General features: G+C 35.6%; 1 long non-coding RNA gene across 1 annotated transcript in view; it reads right to left on the reverse strand.

Moving 5' to 3' along the window:
* Window positions 1–127, reverse strand: part of LOC140509228 (uncharacterized) — an 85949-nt gene extending 85822 nt beyond the window's left edge. The window contains exon 1 of the long non-coding RNA XR_011968599.1: window positions 56–127. This is a non-coding gene — a long non-coding RNA (uncharacterized lncRNA). The remainder of the gene's footprint in view (window positions 1–55) is intronic.
* Between the last annotated feature and the right edge of the window lie 18036 nt (window positions 128–18163).

Raw genomic sequence — 18163 nt, forward strand, 5'->3', positions numbered from 1 at the left:
ATATATTTCATAAAACCAAATTTTCCCCCCTCAAAATCAACATTTTATCTCCCACCTCTATGCTTTTGGATAGGCTGTCCTCCATGTATAACATGTGCTTCCTTTCTTCCTTTACTACTCAGAATCCTTAGCTTTTAGATTATTAGCTGCCTCCTATCAGGAACTCCCCCCTTCTGGATCACTGCCTTGTCATAAAGGAGAAGATTGTAAAGCTCAATGAAATTATGAGGTATATCATGAGTGGTTACAGAAGATAGAAAGTGGACAGTCTGACAAATGGTGATCCACTGAAGAAGGAAATGGTAAACTCCTCTAGTATCTTTGCCAAGAAAACCCAATGGAAAATATGAAAATGATAAAAAATATGACACTGGCAAATGATCCCTTCAGTTCAGAAGGTCCATTTCCCTACTGTGGAAGAATAGAGGACAACTACAAGTAGCTCCAATGAAAAAGGAAGTGATTTTGTCAAAGCTGATGGGAAGGTCATTTGGAGATGTGTCTGGTAATGATAGAAAAGTCTGGTGCTATAAAAATGAATATGGCATAGGAACCTGGAATGTAAGATCTCTGAACCAAGATAAGTTGAATGCGGTCAAACAGGAAAGATTAAAGATCTACATCTTGGGTGTCAGTAAATGGATAAATATAGGTGAATTTAGCTTATATACTATATACTACTGTGGGCAAGAAAATTTTAAAAGAAATGGAGTAGGCCTTATAGTTAATTAAAAAATGAGAAAAGCAATACTGAGGTATAATATAAGAAACAACAGAAAGATATCTATTTGGTTCTAAGGCAAACTATTCAACATCGCAGTACTACTCCTATGTACCAACCACTGACACTGAAGAGACGGAACATTAGCAGTTTTAGGAAGACATGCTAAATCTTCTAGAAATAACACCAACAAAATAAAAGATGTCATATTCATCATAGAGAATTGGAATGCCAAAGATGATTAAAATAATAGGGAAGTTTTACCTTGGAGTACAAAATATAGTATGGTAAAGGCTAATAAAGTTTTGTCAAGATTATTTGGAGTCATAGCAAATGCTCTTTTTCAACAACCCAAAAAGAAATTCTATACATGGATATCATCAGCTGGTCAATGTTGAAATCAGATTGATTATATGTTTGCATCCAAAGGTAGAGAAGCTAGATTTGATCAAGTAAAACAAGATCTGGAGCTAACTGTGGATGAGATAATGAGCTTCTCTGTGGCAAAATTCAGACACAAATGGAAGAAGTAGGGAAAACCATTATACTATCTAGATATGACCTAAATAAAATCCCTTATGTATATGAAATGAAGGTGATTAATAGACTTAAGGGATTAGATCTGGTAGATAGAGTGTTTAAAGAACTCTGGACAGAGGTTCACAATACTGTACAGGAGGCCTCAATGAAAATAAAAATTCTAAAGGAAAAGAAAAAAAAGAAAAATGGTTGTCTGATGAGGCTTTACAAATAGCTGAAAAAAAAAGGGGGAAAGGGAAAGGAAAAAGGGCAAGTTATAGTAGACTGAATGCAAAATTCCAGAGAATAGTCAGGGGAGATAAAAAGATTTTCTTAAATGAACAATGGAGAGAGAGAGAGAGAGAGAGAGAGAGAGAGAGAGAGAGAGAGAGAGAGAGAGAGAGAGAGAGAGAAGGAGGGAGGGAGGGAGGAGAAAACATTTTGGAATGTGAAAGGTAAGAGATTTAAAAGAAATCAAAGATATCAAGGGAAAGTTTCATTCAAAAATAGACATGATAAAAGACAAAAATGATAGGGACTTAAAAGGTATAAAAGAGATGGAGATGGCAAGAGTACACAGAAGAGCTATCTAACAAAACTCTTAGCATCACTGGTAACCACGACAATGGTGTGATTACTGATCTAGCGCCAGACATCCTGGAGAATGAAATAAAATATAACTTAGGAAGTATTGTTAACAAAAAGGCTAATAAAGGTTATAGAATTTCAGCTGAACTATTTAAAACCTTAAAAAATTATACTCTTTAATTGCTGCACTTGACATGCCAACAATTTTAGAAAACTGAACAGTAGACACCAGATTGAAAAATATCAGTTTACATCCAAATCCTGAAGAAGGGCAACGTCAAATAATGTTCAAATTACTTAACAAGTGTGCTCATTTCACAAACCAGCAAGATTGCTTTCTAAGATTCTACAAGCTAGGCTTCAATAATATGTAAACCAAGAATTACCACAATAGCAGCCTTTTATTTTCAAAAAAGGCAGAGCAATTAGAGACACAATCGCCAACATTCACTGCATTCTGGAGAAAGCAAGGGAATTCCAAGGGGAAAATATCTACTTCTGCTTCACTGACTATGCTAAGGTCTTGACTGTGTAAATTACAACAAAATATGGCAAGTCTTCAAAGGGACCAGAGTACCTGATCATCTTACTTGCCTCCTGAGGAGAAGCAGTAGTTAGAACCAAACTTGGAACAATTGATTAAAGATTGGAAAAAGCAGTATGACAAGGCAAAATAGTCACTTTATTTATTTAACTTATATGCATTGTACATCATGTGCAATGCCAAGTTCCATGAATCAAAACCCAGAATTAAGGTTGCCAGGAGAAATTAAAAAATCTCAGATATCCAGATGATACTCAGACATGCAGAAAGTGAAGAACTATGGACAGAGGTTCACCTTTGTTGAGGGTGAAAGAAGAAAATGTTAAAACTGTCTAGAAGCCTAAGATCAAAACAAACAGAAATAAAGATCTTTATACTGATCCTATCACTTCCTGGCAAATAGAGAAAGAAATGGAAGCACTGTCAGATTTTATATTCTTGGGATCAATGATCACTGTAGATGATGACTGCAGTCATGAAATTAAGAAGCTCCTGGGAAGAAAAGATATGAAAAATATACACAACATACTAAAAAGCAGAGACTTTGTCCAGTCAATAACAGTCTATATTGCCAAAGCTATGGTTTTTCCAGTAGCAATGTATGGCTGTGAGAGTTGCACTACAAATAAAGCTGAGCAGCACAAAATCAAAGTTTTTGTATTGTCATGATGGAAAAGACTTTTGAGAATCCTTGGGACAGAAAGGAGATAAAATCAGTCAATACTTAAAGAAGTTAAATCAGACTATTCACTCAAGCTGAAGCTTAAATACTTGTGCCACAAAAGAAGATGAGACTCACTGGAAAAGACCCTAATGTTGGGAAAAAGAAAAGGAGATGGCAGAGTATGAGATGGATATCATGGAAGAAATGAGCATGAGCTTGGACAGACTTTGGGAGATAGTAGAGAATTGTAAAGGCAACCATACTAGCATGCCCAGGATGGGTGCTAGCTCAGGTTCTTTGATCTGCTTTAGTAGGAAAGATAGCTATTTAAGGGGCTGCCTGTCTTTTTACATTACTCTTACCAGCTCAAGGGAAAAATCAGGACCCTGAACTTCAAAGAAAATACAATGAAAATACAAGCAGATAAATAAAGACCAACAGACGGGGCTCTACTGCCTGAATCAAAGCAATATTCCTATACACTTTACATACATCCCTGGATGGAGAAAGCCTTTACCTCTGAGCAGCTGGGGAGCTCTGATTATATGGCCATTCAGAGTCTCAACCAGGGAATCACAAGAGCCAGAAAACATCACAACATTCATAACTCAGTGCCTAATTAGAAATTATCCGAACTCACTACTTGACAAAAACTGCTGGTACAGAAACTGGGCACAGGCCAATGCCCGACACCATACACCAGAAAAAAACCCAAATGGGTACAAGATCTAGGAAAAAAGTCTGGTACTATAATCAAACTAGGGGAGCAAGTAATAGTTTCTTTGTCAGATTTATGGAATTTATGACCAAAAAAGACATAGAGAACATAATAAAATGTAAAATGGATTACATTAAATTGAAAATTTTTTGAACAAACAAACCCAGTGCAAGCAAGTTTATAAGGGAAGCAGAAAACTGCGAAAGAATATTTTTTACAATTAGTGTCTGTGATAAAAGCCTCATTTCTAAAATATATAGAGAAATGAGTCAAATGTACAAGAATACAAGTCATTCCCCAATTGATAAATGGTCAAATGATATGAACAGGCAGTTTTCAGAGGATGAAATTGAAGCTGTCTATCCTCACATAAAAACGTGCTAAAATGCTATTGTTTAGAGAGAAGCAAATCAAAACAACTCTGAGGTACCACATCATAACTGAACAAGTTGTGGTATATGAGTCTAATAGAATACAATTGTGCTATAAGAAATGACAAACAGGCAGACTTCAGAAAAACCTTGAAAGACTTTTATGAGCTGATGCTGAGTGAAGTGAACAGAGTCAGGAGAACATTATACACAGTAACAGTCACAGTGTATAAGGATTGTTTTTGATAGACTTTGGCCTTCACAACCATAAAAGGAACTAAAACATTTCCAAAGAACTCATGATGCAAAATGTCATCCATATCCAGAGAAAGAACTATGAAGTCAGAATGCAGAATGAAGCAGACTATTTCTCCTTTGCTGTTTTGTTTTGTTTTCTTTTATTTTTCTCATGGTTTCTCCCATTCATTTTAATTCTCTGAGACATGACTAATGTGAAAATGTGTTTAATAGGAATGTGTATGTAGAACTCATATAAGATTAAATGCCATTTTAGGGAAAGAAAGGAGATGGACGGGGAGAAAATCTGGAACTTATGGAAATGATTGTTGAAAACTGAAAACAAATGAATTAGTAAATTTGGGGATAATAAATTAACAGTGTGAAAGCCTTCCTATAAGCAAGCTTCCCCCAAGAAAGCTTCCTTAATGGACTCTGTGTGAGGCCTATTAATGGGTGGGGAAGATTTCACATCCCATTAAAATTACAAGGATAGAAGGGATTGGAATTCTAAGGATTGTGGGGTCATAAAGAATTGGATGTTACTGAATGACTAAACAACAAAATTGTGAACTTTTTCTGATCTTAATTCTCATGTTCTTTCCTTCTTCAAATAAAAATGTACATATATATGCATATATATCTATATAGATATGTACATGTTTATGTATTTTAAATATCACTTTTCTTCTCCTCTCCAATTCCAAGAGAACAAAAATATCTTAACCAAAAGACTTTTAAAAACTGTTATTTTTTATATTCTCAGTTCCTCACCCAATGAGTAAACATAATTAATGCCAAGTTAAAGCTCAATGGACTAGATTGGATTGGGTTAGATGAGAATGAATGATACTTATTTTCTATCTCAGGAAATTGAAATTGACTGTCCCTTTGTCTCAAAACTAATAAGTGGCAGAGTTGGAAATTAGACCCAAGACTTTGGCATCTAAGTCCCTTTTCTCCCTATGTTACATCATCCTTCTGCTATATTAAAAGGATCAATTTCTCTATGAAAATATGGGGTTTTAAAACTTTTTTCTCATCCCTGGGCACACCCATTCTTTTAGATCTTTAGCCTACTTAGCATTAGGAAATACATAGTTTATACACAAGGACAGCAAAGCCTCTGGATTTGTAGTTTCAAACATTTGCTTTGGCAAATTGTAGTGATATCACTTTGTTGGTGCTAAGTCCCATAAAGTGCAGAGCTGCTTATAAAAGTGAAAATGATTTATCTTGGGATAGGGGAATGAAACACATTTTCATGCTACTTTACTCTCTGGCTCTCTAATTTAGGCATTAGAAACAAACTGGAAGATTACAGAACTTACATTTTGTTAATTCCACTCAGCTTCTCTAAGCCAGTCCAATTCTCCAGGCAAGCCAACATTTAAATACTTGTGAAAATATGTGTTTAAGATCACAGGATTGAGGGTTTGAAGGTACCTTCAAGGTCATATAGCCTAACTTCTTTATCTTACAGAAAAGAAAACTCAGGTTCAGAACAATCTTCTTAATTTCAGATGATTAGTAGACAACAGCGCTGGTTTTCCAGCCATGATCTTTTGACTACAAATCCACTGCCTTTTCCTCTATAATATGGAGAGTTCAGCTTTGTTATCTCCATTGCACCAAGGTAGGGAGATTAAACCATTTACCCATAGTCATATAGCTAAGTGTAAGAAACAAAAACAAGATCTTAGTTTTCTTAACTCCATATGAGTCTACGGGTCTAGGAAGAGGGGAGACATAAAGAGTGAAAAGGAAGAGAAAGATATATTGCAACGTACTTCTCTCTTCACCATTCACTAGCCTCAACTCCATTATATCCCACGTCCTGCAGTCAAGAAGGGGCAGTACCAGAAGCCCTCTGAGCAGCAAGGGTTTGAGTACATGAAAGATAAAGACAGCTGTGAAAAACAACTAACTGCACCATTTTTTAAGAACCTGCAAACTAGTTGTTTGCAAAGGAATTATTGTATATGTTCATTTAAAATGTGTGAACCAAGTCACGTCTTGCCCTGGTGTCTGCTGAAATCTTAAATTAATCATTCAGTTTCAGATTATGGACAAGCATTTTAAGCATGTTGTTTCCACCTAGCAAAATCCTTTGTGAAAAGATGAGTCTTGCTACAGAATTGTTGAACACACCTTTTACACAAGGCCAGAAATATTCTATTCAGAGTTGGCAATATTCAGATATTTCAAAGTTCAGTAAAGGCTTAATATTTAATTTTTGGTTTTTTTCCTATTAATTGTGGGCATAATTTAATTTGTTCAAGTTATATCCTATCTATTTATGCTTAGGCACATGTATATTATTCACGTGCATTAAATTTATTAGATTCTTTATATACATTCCTCCCAATCTCAAAGGCCAAAATCTCCTTTAAGGAGTCAGGAAGATGAAAGGTGATACCAAATTCATTTTGGACTCCAGTCCCAAAGGAAGTTTTCATATTGGTAGTAATGACAAATTCGATGAATAAACACAAATACTACTGAATGTCTAGGGCAGCTGGGTAGTATGGTGGATAGAGTGCTAGGATGGAGTCAGGAAGATCTGAGTTCAAATTCACCTTCAGAAATTTATTTAGCTGTATAATCCTGGCCAAATGACTTAACTCCACTAGTCTCCGGTTCCTTATCTGTAAAATGAGCTGCAGAAAGAAATGGAAAACCACTCTAGTATCTTTGGCAAGAAAAACCCAAATGGAGTCACAAAGAGTCAGATACTACTGAAATGACTGAACAAAAAAAAAAAAAACACAACTGAATGTTTTATTGACTTATTGATTTCTTCATATATATAAATATATATACACATATATGTGTATATATATCTATATATAGACATATATATGTAGATATATATATATATATATGTAAAATCACCCTCTCTTCCCAGCGATTATCCAAACCCTTGTCACAATTAATTATATTTGAGCAAATCAAGTCACCACATTGGTGATTTCTGAAAATTTTTGCTCTGAAAATATGATCTTCCATTTCCTAAATTATAAGTTCTCACTTTGTTTCCAATTTTGTGCTACTATAAAAGTAGTTATAAATAATTAATGTCCTAATACATCCTTAAAGTCAAATCACTGTCAATTAACATTTATTAAAAGCCAACTGTGCTACACACTGAGGATGTGAAAAAAGGGCAAAAAGTTCCTGTTTGAAAGAAGATTAATGGGGGAACAACATGAAGTAATTATGTACAAAACACACACATATGTGAATACATATGTATATATGATAAATCATAAACAATCAAAGGAAGGAAGGCATTAGAATGAAGAGGGATCAGGAAAGGCTTCTTGTAGAAGATTAGCTTTTAATTGGGATATGAAGAAAGTCAGAGAAGATAGATGGCAAAGATGAGGAGGGAGAGCATTCTAGGCATAGGGTGAAAATGTCTAGGGTTTGAACATAGAGTGCCTTTTTCAAGGAACAGCACAGAGGCAAGTGTGACTGGATTTGAAAAATACTTGAGGAAGGAGCAGGTAAGGCATAAGAAGATTGGTAAGGTGGGAGAGGGGCAATTTATGAATGAGTCTGAATATCCAACTCAGGATTTTGCATTTGAAGCTGCAGGTGATAGAGAACTTATAAGTTCATTGTAGAAAGAGATTGTTTTTACAGATGAATTTACTTGTCTGTACCAGAAAAATAAATGTCAAGAAAAATCCATCCTCCAAAAAATCACAGTCTTACAGGGCTGACATGTACTTCCCAGTAGGCCAAATCTATAGATAGCAAAGACTAGAAACTATTTTGAAAGAATCAGCATTGAAACTCCTATCTGTGTGCTATGATGAAAATTTGACAAGTTACTGGAGCTGTCTGTCAAAGTTGCATAGATGAATAAAAATGTCTGAATCATACCTCGGTATATCCAGCTAGCTCTTCAAAATAGCAAAGAACTCCATGTGCTCTTGGCTGCTACAATGAGCCCTGAGAGTGGAGTAATGCCCTACATTCATTTCAAATTACTTTCCTGTAAGAAACCCTCTTCCAGTCCAAGAATTCTAGCTACCTTTCAGACAAAAAGATAAGAGGTGACCTTTGGAACTTTTATCTTCAAACATATATTGCTTGCTCTAAGCAGATTCAGTTTGCAATGACTGAATAGCTGATAATTTGGGTTTTTAATTATTTAATGTCATATTTATACAAATAAACTACAATAAAATGTTTTTTTTTTTTAAAGTGGTAGAAGTGGGTAGATGGGGATGGGGTGTGTGTGAGAGAGACATAGTCAGACAGGTTTCATTTTAGGAAAATGGCTTTGACAATTAAGTAGAGGCTAGATTAGGGTGTGAGAGATATTTGTAGTACTCAAACCAACGAGCAACAATCCTTGCATGAGGTGATAAGGGCCTACACCAGGGTGGTGTCAGTGTTGGAGGAGAGAAGAAAATATATTAGAGAGATGTAACAGAGGTCAAATATATACACCTGGGCAACAGATTGAATATGTATGTTAAAAGAGGGTAAGCAGTCATCACCTTACATAGTAAGCCTGAGTGATTGGCCAAAAAAACAGAGGTTATCTAATACTTGGCCAAAGAATAAATCTCATTTGTAGTAGGCCCACAAGTGCCCAAACAAACTTTGACAATGTCCCTAGATGGGGACCTCATTTCACTAGCCACACCTCCAATCTCTCCACACTGCTGCCAGAACTTGATTACTCTACTGACCAACTCTCCTTCTCTCTCTCTCTCTCTCTCTCTCTCTCTCTCTCTCTCTCTCTCTCTCAGTTTATATACATATATACATACATATACACACACACATACATATATACCTATAATATGTATATGTGCATGTATGCACAATTATATATACACATGTATGTGGGTATGGGTGTATTTTCTGAATCCACTTTTATTTTAAATATCTACAGGTATTTGCTATGTAGAAAAACTACCAAATAGACTCAAATGAATGGCATATATATATGTATATATATATATCAATATTAAAATGCAAATTAAAATTTTAAAAAGATCTATAAATAAAATAATAGAAAAATAAGCCTGTTTTATGTTGAAATGCTTAATATTTTTCAAAATATAAAATACTTTTTTCAGTATGGCATAATGGGTTCTTGTTTGTTTGTTTTTAAACATGAAAAATTACAATTACTAACAAAGGTCTCCAAAGTTTTAGTGCCTAGGGGCCCCAATCTGCCACTGCCTCCAATCTATCATATATACTGCAATCCTATTAAGTTTCCTAAAGCACACTTTTCAATATGCCATGCCCATGATCAAAAGCACTCAATATTTTTCTATCGCTTCTAAGAACAAAGCCATCATCTTTTCTCTAACATCAAGGATACTCTATAATGTGACTCTACCTTGCCAATGTGTCCTGAACGTGAGTCTGGAAAGACTTGGGTTCAGTTCTCACCTTTGACAGTTATGATTGTGGTCAAATCATTACTTCTTCAAGATTCAGCTTTTTAAAATAGGGATTATACTACCCAGATCACCAGCTGTACAGTGTTGTTATGAGGCTTAAATAAGCTAATGCATGTAAAATGCTTTTCAAACCTGAAAACACTTTATAAATGTCAAGTTTGTTATTATTCCCTGCTACAACCTTCTCTACCAGACTAGCCTATTTAATGTCTTCTGTACATTTCTGTCTTCATACATTTAAATGGTAAGGTGAAACAATTTTTGAGATAGAAAAGGTTTGTAAGTTTATATTGTTTAGCTTGATTTTATGGTTAAGGAAATGAAAATCTCTAGAGGTATAGAGAAACATCTAAGGCAATAGCCAACTGATTCCAGATATTGGACTAGAATACAAGTCTTTTTGATCTTAATTCTGTGTTTCCCATGCTATTATCCCATACATTTACACTACCCCCGTAGAATGAATCTGAGGAGGCTTCTCCATAGACAAAGCATCCCAACCCCGACTATATAATGTCCAAAATACCTGTCCCAATTCAGATCATATTTATCCTTCAGTACTTATTTCATGTCACACATCTTCAAGGTATACCCCAATAAATGCTATTCTTGGCTGCTAAACTCACCCTCTTCTGAATGACAAAAGTTTGTAAATGTTTAGGGGCAATTTTAAGATGTGTTTATAAATATATTTCAATATATTTTTTAATTGTTGTAGTTCAATCATTTTCAGTCATGTCCAACTCTTTCTGACACCATTCAAAGTTTTCTTGTCAAATACACTGGAGAGGTTTGCCATTTCCTTCTCCTTTTATAGATGAGGAAACTGAAACCAACAAGATTAAATTGCTTGCTCAGGGTCACACAGCCAGTAAGGATCTCAGGACAGATTTGAACTTGTGAAGATGTGTCTACCTGACTCTAGGTGCAGCACTTCTTAGTACTGCACCACCTAGCTGCCCCCATATTATCATTGCCTTTATTTTTTAAAGTCATGAGTTATTGCATATTTCATATTTAGAAAGTAAAAACAATAGCAAACTTTACATAAAAAAGCCATAAAATTGGTAAGCAGCACAGGAAATTAGACACAAGCTAAAATGGCAGAAAATATCTTTATCCTAAGTAAGTGTTTCAAAGGAAAATCAAATGAATTATTTTAATGGTGATAATGGGGGAGGCAGAGCCAAGGTGGTGGAGTAAAGGCAGGGACTCATCGGAGCTCTCAATCAAACACCTCCAAATACCATTAAATAATGACTGTGAATAAATTCTAGAGTGATAGAACCCACAAAGAGACAGAATGACACAATTTTTCATTCTTAAAAGGTCAGATGGAAAAGTCTGTTGCACAGAGATGAGAGAGGAGGGCAGTTCAGTACAGGCCACACCATCACCTACTGTGCCTCAGAAAACCAAACCAGAAGCAGGCTTCAGGACTATTGAATTGGCAGCAGAGGTGGTTTTCAGACCTCACAATCCACAGATGTAAATGAGATCAGACAATGGGTAAGAAGAAGATTTACAGCCATTCCTTTGTTGGCACCAGGGGCAAAACTCTGTTGCAATGCCTATACTTGTATCTGGGTGACACTCCTAGACCTTAGTCCTAGTGGAAGAAGAAAAAATAGCACAGTGGAGTTTGTGGTCACAGGGGAGCAGGGAATCTGAGCACACTTCAAGGGTTGAAAAGAGTGCTTGTGTTTACTCACAAAAAAAGTACAAGCACAGGAGAATAGTAAACACATGTCTCTCTAGATCATACCACCTTGGAAGAGTCAAAAACTTAAAGGTCCCAAGAATTATGGCTAAAAACAGCTATGCAAAAAATGTGAAGTTTGGGACAGTAACCACTCAACCTGGTAAGCAGAGCCCCATTTCAGGAGAGAGTTAAAAGTCAAGAAATAGGCTGGAAAATGAGCAAATGGAAAAAGAAAAGAATTTGGATTTTAGATAGTTACTGTGGTGAAAAGGAAGATCAAAACACCCACTCAGAAGAAGACAACAAAGTCAAAATTCCTGCATTCAAAACCTCAAAGAGAAATATGAATTGGCTTCAGGCTAGGGAAGAGCTCACAAAGGGTTTTAAAAATCAAGTAAAAGAGGTCGAGGAAAAATGGGAAGAGAAGTGAGTGTGATGCAAGAAATCATGAAAAAAAAGAATCCATAGCTTGTTAAGGAGACACAAAAAATACTGAAGAAAAATACAACTTAAAAAACATAATAGGCCAGATGGCAAAAGAGGCACAATGAACAGAAGAAAGTCTTGAAAAGCAGAATTGGCCAAATGGGAAAAGAAGTACCAAATTTCACTGAAGAAAATGATTCATTAAAAGTTCAAATTGGGCATCTACCTAAAACATTCAGCAAGTATTATATGCCATGGGGATAAGTTAGATGCATTTCAAATAAGATATGTGGTGAAACAGTGGTGTCCATTATCAGCCCTGCTATTCAATATGGTACCAGGAATGTTAGCTTTAGCAATAAGAGAAGAAAAAGAAATTGACAGAACTAGAATAGGCAAAGAAGAAACAAAGCTACAACTCTTTGCAGATGATATGATAACAATACTTAGAGAATCCTAGAGAATCAAGGAAAAAAACTACTTGAAATAATGAATAATTTTGGAAAGGCTACATGATATAAAATAAACCCACATAAATCCTCAGTATTTCTATATATTACTAACGTATACCAATAGCAAGAGACAGATAGAGAAATTACATTTAAAGTTACTATAGACATTATAAAATATTTGGGAACCTACCTGCCAAACAAACCCAGGAACTATATGAACACAAATTCAAACCACTTTTAACACAAAGTCAGATCTAAATAATTGGAAAAACATCAATTGCTTGTGGGTAGGCCAAGCTAATATAATAAAAATTACAACCGTACCTAGATTAATTTAGTTATTCAGTGCCATACCAATCAAACTACCAGATAATTATTTTCTAGAGCTCAAAAAAAAAAATATCAAAATTCATCTGGAAGAACAAAAGTTCCAGAACAGCAAGGGAACTAATGAAAAGAAATGCTAGGGAATGTGGCCTAGCCCTACCAGATCTCAAATTGTATTATAAAGCAGCAATCATCAAAACCACTTGATACTGGCTAAGAAATGGGGGGGGGGGGTAGAACAGTGGAATAGATTAGGTACTCAAGAAACAGTAGTCAATGAATATAGCAATCTACTGTTTGATAAATCTAAGGACCTCAGCTTCTGGGATGAGAACTCACTGACAAAAATTGCTGGGAAAACTGTATACCAATGTGGCAGAAACTGGGCATAGACTAATGCCTGACACCATTCACAAGAATAAAGTTCAAATGAATACATGATCTAGGTATAAAGACTGATACTACTAACAAATTAGGAGAGCACGATTTATTGTATTTGCCAGATTTATGGAGAATGGAGAAATTTTTGACCAAACAAGAGATACAAAACATTACGAAGTATAAAATGGATAATCTTGATCATATTAAATTGAAAAGTTTTGCACAAAAAACCCAATATAAGCAAAATTAAGAGGGAATCATAAAACTGGAAAAGAATTTTTACAATTAGTGTCTGTGATGAAGGCCTCATTTTAAAAATATATAGAGAACTGAGTCCAATGTACAAGAACACCAGTCATTCCCCAATTGATAAATGGTCAAAGGATATGCACAGGGAGTTTTCAGAGGAAATAATTAAAACTATCTATAGACGTGAAAAAATGCTCTAAATCACTATTGATTAGTGAGATGGAAATCAAAACAACTCTGAGATTCTACATCACACATATCAAAATGGCTAACATGACAAAATAGGAAGATGATAAATACTGGAGAAGATGTGGGAAAGTTGGAACACATTCATATTGGTGGAGCTATGAGCTAATCCAATCATTTTGGAGAAAAATTTGGAAGTATGCCCACAGGGCTACAAAAATGGGCATACTCTTTGACCCAGCAATGTTGCGTCTAAAACTGTATCTCAAAGACCATAAAAATGGGAAAGGGTCCAACATATACAAAGATATTTCTAGCAGCTCTCTTTGTTGTGACCAAGAACTGGAAATTGAGAGAATGTCCATCAATTGGGGAATGGCTGAACAAGTTGTGGTATATGAATGTAAAGGAATACTATTATGCTGTAAGAAATGATGAACACGAAGACTTCAGAGGGGCTTGAAAGGACCTATATGAACTGATGCTGAGTGAAAGGAGCAGACCCAGGAGAACTTTGTACACAGCAACACCCACAGTATAGGAGGAATTTTTCTGGTTGACTTAGTCCTTCCCAGCAATGCAAAGATGTAAAACATTCCCAGTGGACTCTTGAGAGAAAACACCTTCCACATCCAGAGAAATAACTGTGGAATTGTATTGCAAAATGAATCAGATCATTTTCTCTTGTGTTATATTTTGTTCTGTTTTGTTTTGAGGGTTTCTCCCACTGTATCACCAAGGCAATAATCACAGCACTGGTGGTGACTATGAATATGCCAGCACAGTGCTCAATCATAAAATGTAAAAGACTCTTCATATAGGAAGCAGAAGAAAAACATTTGTTTAACCACCAGAAAGCCAAATCCCAGAACCAGAAAGCAAAATATGTCACGGTGACCAAGTAGCTAATAAACATGATCACAGCAGGGGGCAAAGCTATTCTCAAACCTCCCCTCTAGCTAGGGTTCATGTCAGTATCAACTGTCACAATGTGTCAGTCTCAAACTTCCCCCCCATCAGCCAGGACCTTCTCACCATCAACTGTCACAATATTTCAGTTGCCTGTATTCTTTCCCCTCTGACCTGACCCCCACACACTCACTTCTTCCCAGTTCCACTCTACCCTTCTTGTTCTGCCTCTTCATGCGACCCAGGCTTCCAGGTGATCCAAGCAGATCATATGAGCCTATTAATTAATGAGAAATACCTTTCTAGTTTAAATTACTCTTACACCAATATATTTTAATTCTTCTATGCAATAGTACTAAGGTTAAAATATATTTAATAAGATGTGTAGAGCCTATATAAGATTGTACACCATTTCAAAGAGGGAGAGGGGGAAAGTATGGTGGAGGAGGAAAACAAATCTAAGATATATGGATGTGATTGTAGAAAACGGAAAACAAATACATCAATTTAAAAAGCACTTTAAAAAATTAAAATGGAGCAATTGAAAGCTAATGACTTTATGAAAAATCAAGAAATTTAAAACAAAACCAAAAGAATGAAAAAAAATAGAAGACAATGTGAAATATCTCTTTGGAAATATAAGTGACCTGGAAAATAGATCCAGAAGAGACAATTTTTAAAAATATTGGTATACCTGAAAACCATGATCAGAAAAAGAATCTAGACATCATCTTTCAAGAAATTATCAAGGAAAACTTCCCTGATATTCTAGAATCAGAGGGTAAAATAAAAATGGAAAGAATCCACTTATCACCTCTTGAAACAGATCCCCAAAGGAAAATTCCTGGGAATATTGCAGCCAATTTCAGAGTTCTGAGGTCAGGAAAAACATACTACAAGAAGCCAGAAAGGAACAACTCAAATATTGTGGAAACAGAATCAGAATAACACAGGATTTAGCAGCTTTTACATTAAAGGATCTGAGGCTTGGAATGTGATATTCCAGAGGTGAAAGAAGCTAGGACTAAAACCGAGAATCACCTATCCAGAAAAATTATATGAGTAATACTTCAAGGAAAAAAAAGAATTTCAATGAAATAGAGGATTTTCAAACATTCTTGTTGAAAAAACTAAAGTTGAATAGAAAATTTGACTTTCATATATAAGAATCAAGAGAAGCATGAAAAGGTAAACAGGAATGAGTAGTCATAAGGGACTCATTAAAGTTGAACTGTTTATACTCCTATATGGAAAGATGATATTAGTAACTCCTGAGACTTTTCCTCAGTATTAGGATAGTTAGAGGGAATATAGATATATAGATATAGATAGATCTATATAGATATATACATATATGTGGAGGTATATGTGTATGGATGTATATGTATATTGTGTATGTATGCAAGTATATATACATATATACTATATATACACATGTGTGTATATATACAAACACATACATATATGTATTGTGTGCACACACATATATGTGGACAGAGGGCACAAGGTGAGCTGAATATGAAGGGAGGATACCTAAAAAAAATTAAGTGTTTAGAGGAATGTACTGGGAAAAAAAGAAAGGGAGAGGTAGTATGTACTAAATCATCTCACATAAAAGAGACAAGAAAGAACATTTACAATGGAGGGGAAGGGGGGGAGGTGAGAGGGAATTAGTGAGCCTTATTCTCATCAGGTTTGGCTTAAGGAGGAAATAATACACACTCAACTGGGTATGGATATCTCTCTAACCCTGCAGAAAGGCAGGGGGGAAGGGGATAGGAGAGGGAGGATAATAGAAGAGATAGCAGATTGGAGGAAGGGGTAATCAGAAGCAAAGACTATTTTGGCAGACAGGTCAAAGGAGAGAATGGAATAAATGGAGGGCGGAACAGGATAGAGGGAAATGTGGTTAGTATTTCACAACATGATTTATGGAAGTGTTTTACATGGCTACATATGTATGTCCTGTATCAAATTGCTTGCTTTCTCAGTGAGGGTGGGTGGGGAGGGAGGAAGAGAGAGAATGTGGAACTTAAAGCTTTAAAAATGAATGTCAAAAGCTGATTTTGCATGCAACTGGGAAATAAGTTTGTACAGGTAATACAGCATAGAAATCTATGGGGGTGATAGAAAGGAGGGCAAATTGGGGAAATGGGTGGTTGGGGCACACACTGTCCCTGGGTAGGGGTAGGGTAGAGATGGGGAGAAAATTTGGAATTCAAAATATTGTGTAAGTGAATGTTGAAAACTAAAATAAATATGTTATATTTAAAAAAAGAAATAGAGTGGTGGATAAGTGGAATATGTTTGGTACACAAGACACAGATGTAAGTGACTATAGTGATCTACTGTTTGATAAAGCCAAAAACTGCAGCTCACTATTTGACAAAAACTGCTGGGAAAACTGGAAAATAGTATTGCAGAAACTGGGCATAGACCAATATCATACACTGGGCACCAAAATAAAGTCAAAATGGGTACACATCTTGGATATAAAGACTGATACTATAAGCAATCTGAGAAAGTGAGGGATAGTTTACCTGTCATATTTGTGAAGAATGGAGTAATTTATTTCCAAATAAGAGACAGAGAACATTAGGAAATGCAAAATGGATAATTTTGATTACATTAAACTGAAAAGGTTTTGCACAAAGCCAATGCAACCAGAATTAGGAGGGAAGCAGAAAACTGGGAAAGAATTTTTATAACCAGTGTCTCTGATAAAAGCCTCGTTTCTAAACTACATAGAAATTGAACGAAATGTATAAGAATAAAAAGATAAAATGCTCAAAGATATGAGCAGGCAAATTTCAGATGAAGAAAATAGAGATATTCATAGTTACATAAAAAAATGTTCTAAATCACTATTGATTAGAGAGATCCAAATCAAAACAACTCTTAGGGACCACATCATACTTGTCACACTGGCTAATATGACAAAACAGGATAATTATAAATACTGGAGATGTTATGGGAAAATTGGAACACTAATACATTGTTGTTAGGGTTGTAAACTGATCCAAACATTTTGGAGAGCAATTTGGAACTATGCCCAAAGGGCTATAAAAATGTTCATATCCTTTGACCAAGCAACACCACTTCTGGGGTTGTATCCCAAAGAGATCATATAAATAGAAAAAGGATCCACATGCACATAAATATTTATAGCTGTTCTTTTAATGGTTCAAATCACTGCAAATTGAGTGGATACCCACCAATTGGGGAATGGTTAACAAGTTGTTCAATATGAACGTAGTCTATTTAGTGTATTTCTAAAAGAAATGATAAGCAGGTAAAGCTCAGATAAACCTGGAAAGATTTGTATTAAGTGATGCTGAGTCAAATGAGCAGAACTAGAAAAACATTATACACAATTATAGCCACATTGTGCAATGACTAGCTTTGATGGACTTAGCTCTTCTCAGAAATGTTTTAAGACAACTATAAAAGGCTCAGGATGAAAATGCTATACACATCCAGAGAAAGAACTACAGAGTCTGAATGCAGATCAAAGTTTATTATTTCTTCTTTCTCTCTCTCTCTCTCTCTCTCTCTCTCTCTCTCTCTCTCTCTCTCTCTCTCTCTCTCTCTCTCTGTCTCTCTCTCTGTCTCTCTCTCTCCCTCCCTCCCTCCCTCCCTCCCTCTCTCTCTCTCTCTCTCTCTCTCTCTCTCTCTGTCTTCTCTGTCTGTCTTGTTTTGCTTCTTTCCTATGGTCCATCCTATTGGTTATAATT

This window comes from Notamacropus eugenii, chromosome 5 (assembly GCF_028372415.1).
Source record: "Notamacropus eugenii isolate mMacEug1 chromosome 5, mMacEug1.pri_v2, whole genome shotgun sequence".
Taxonomy (NCBI): Eukaryota; Metazoa; Chordata; class Mammalia; order Diprotodontia; family Macropodidae; genus Notamacropus; species Notamacropus eugenii.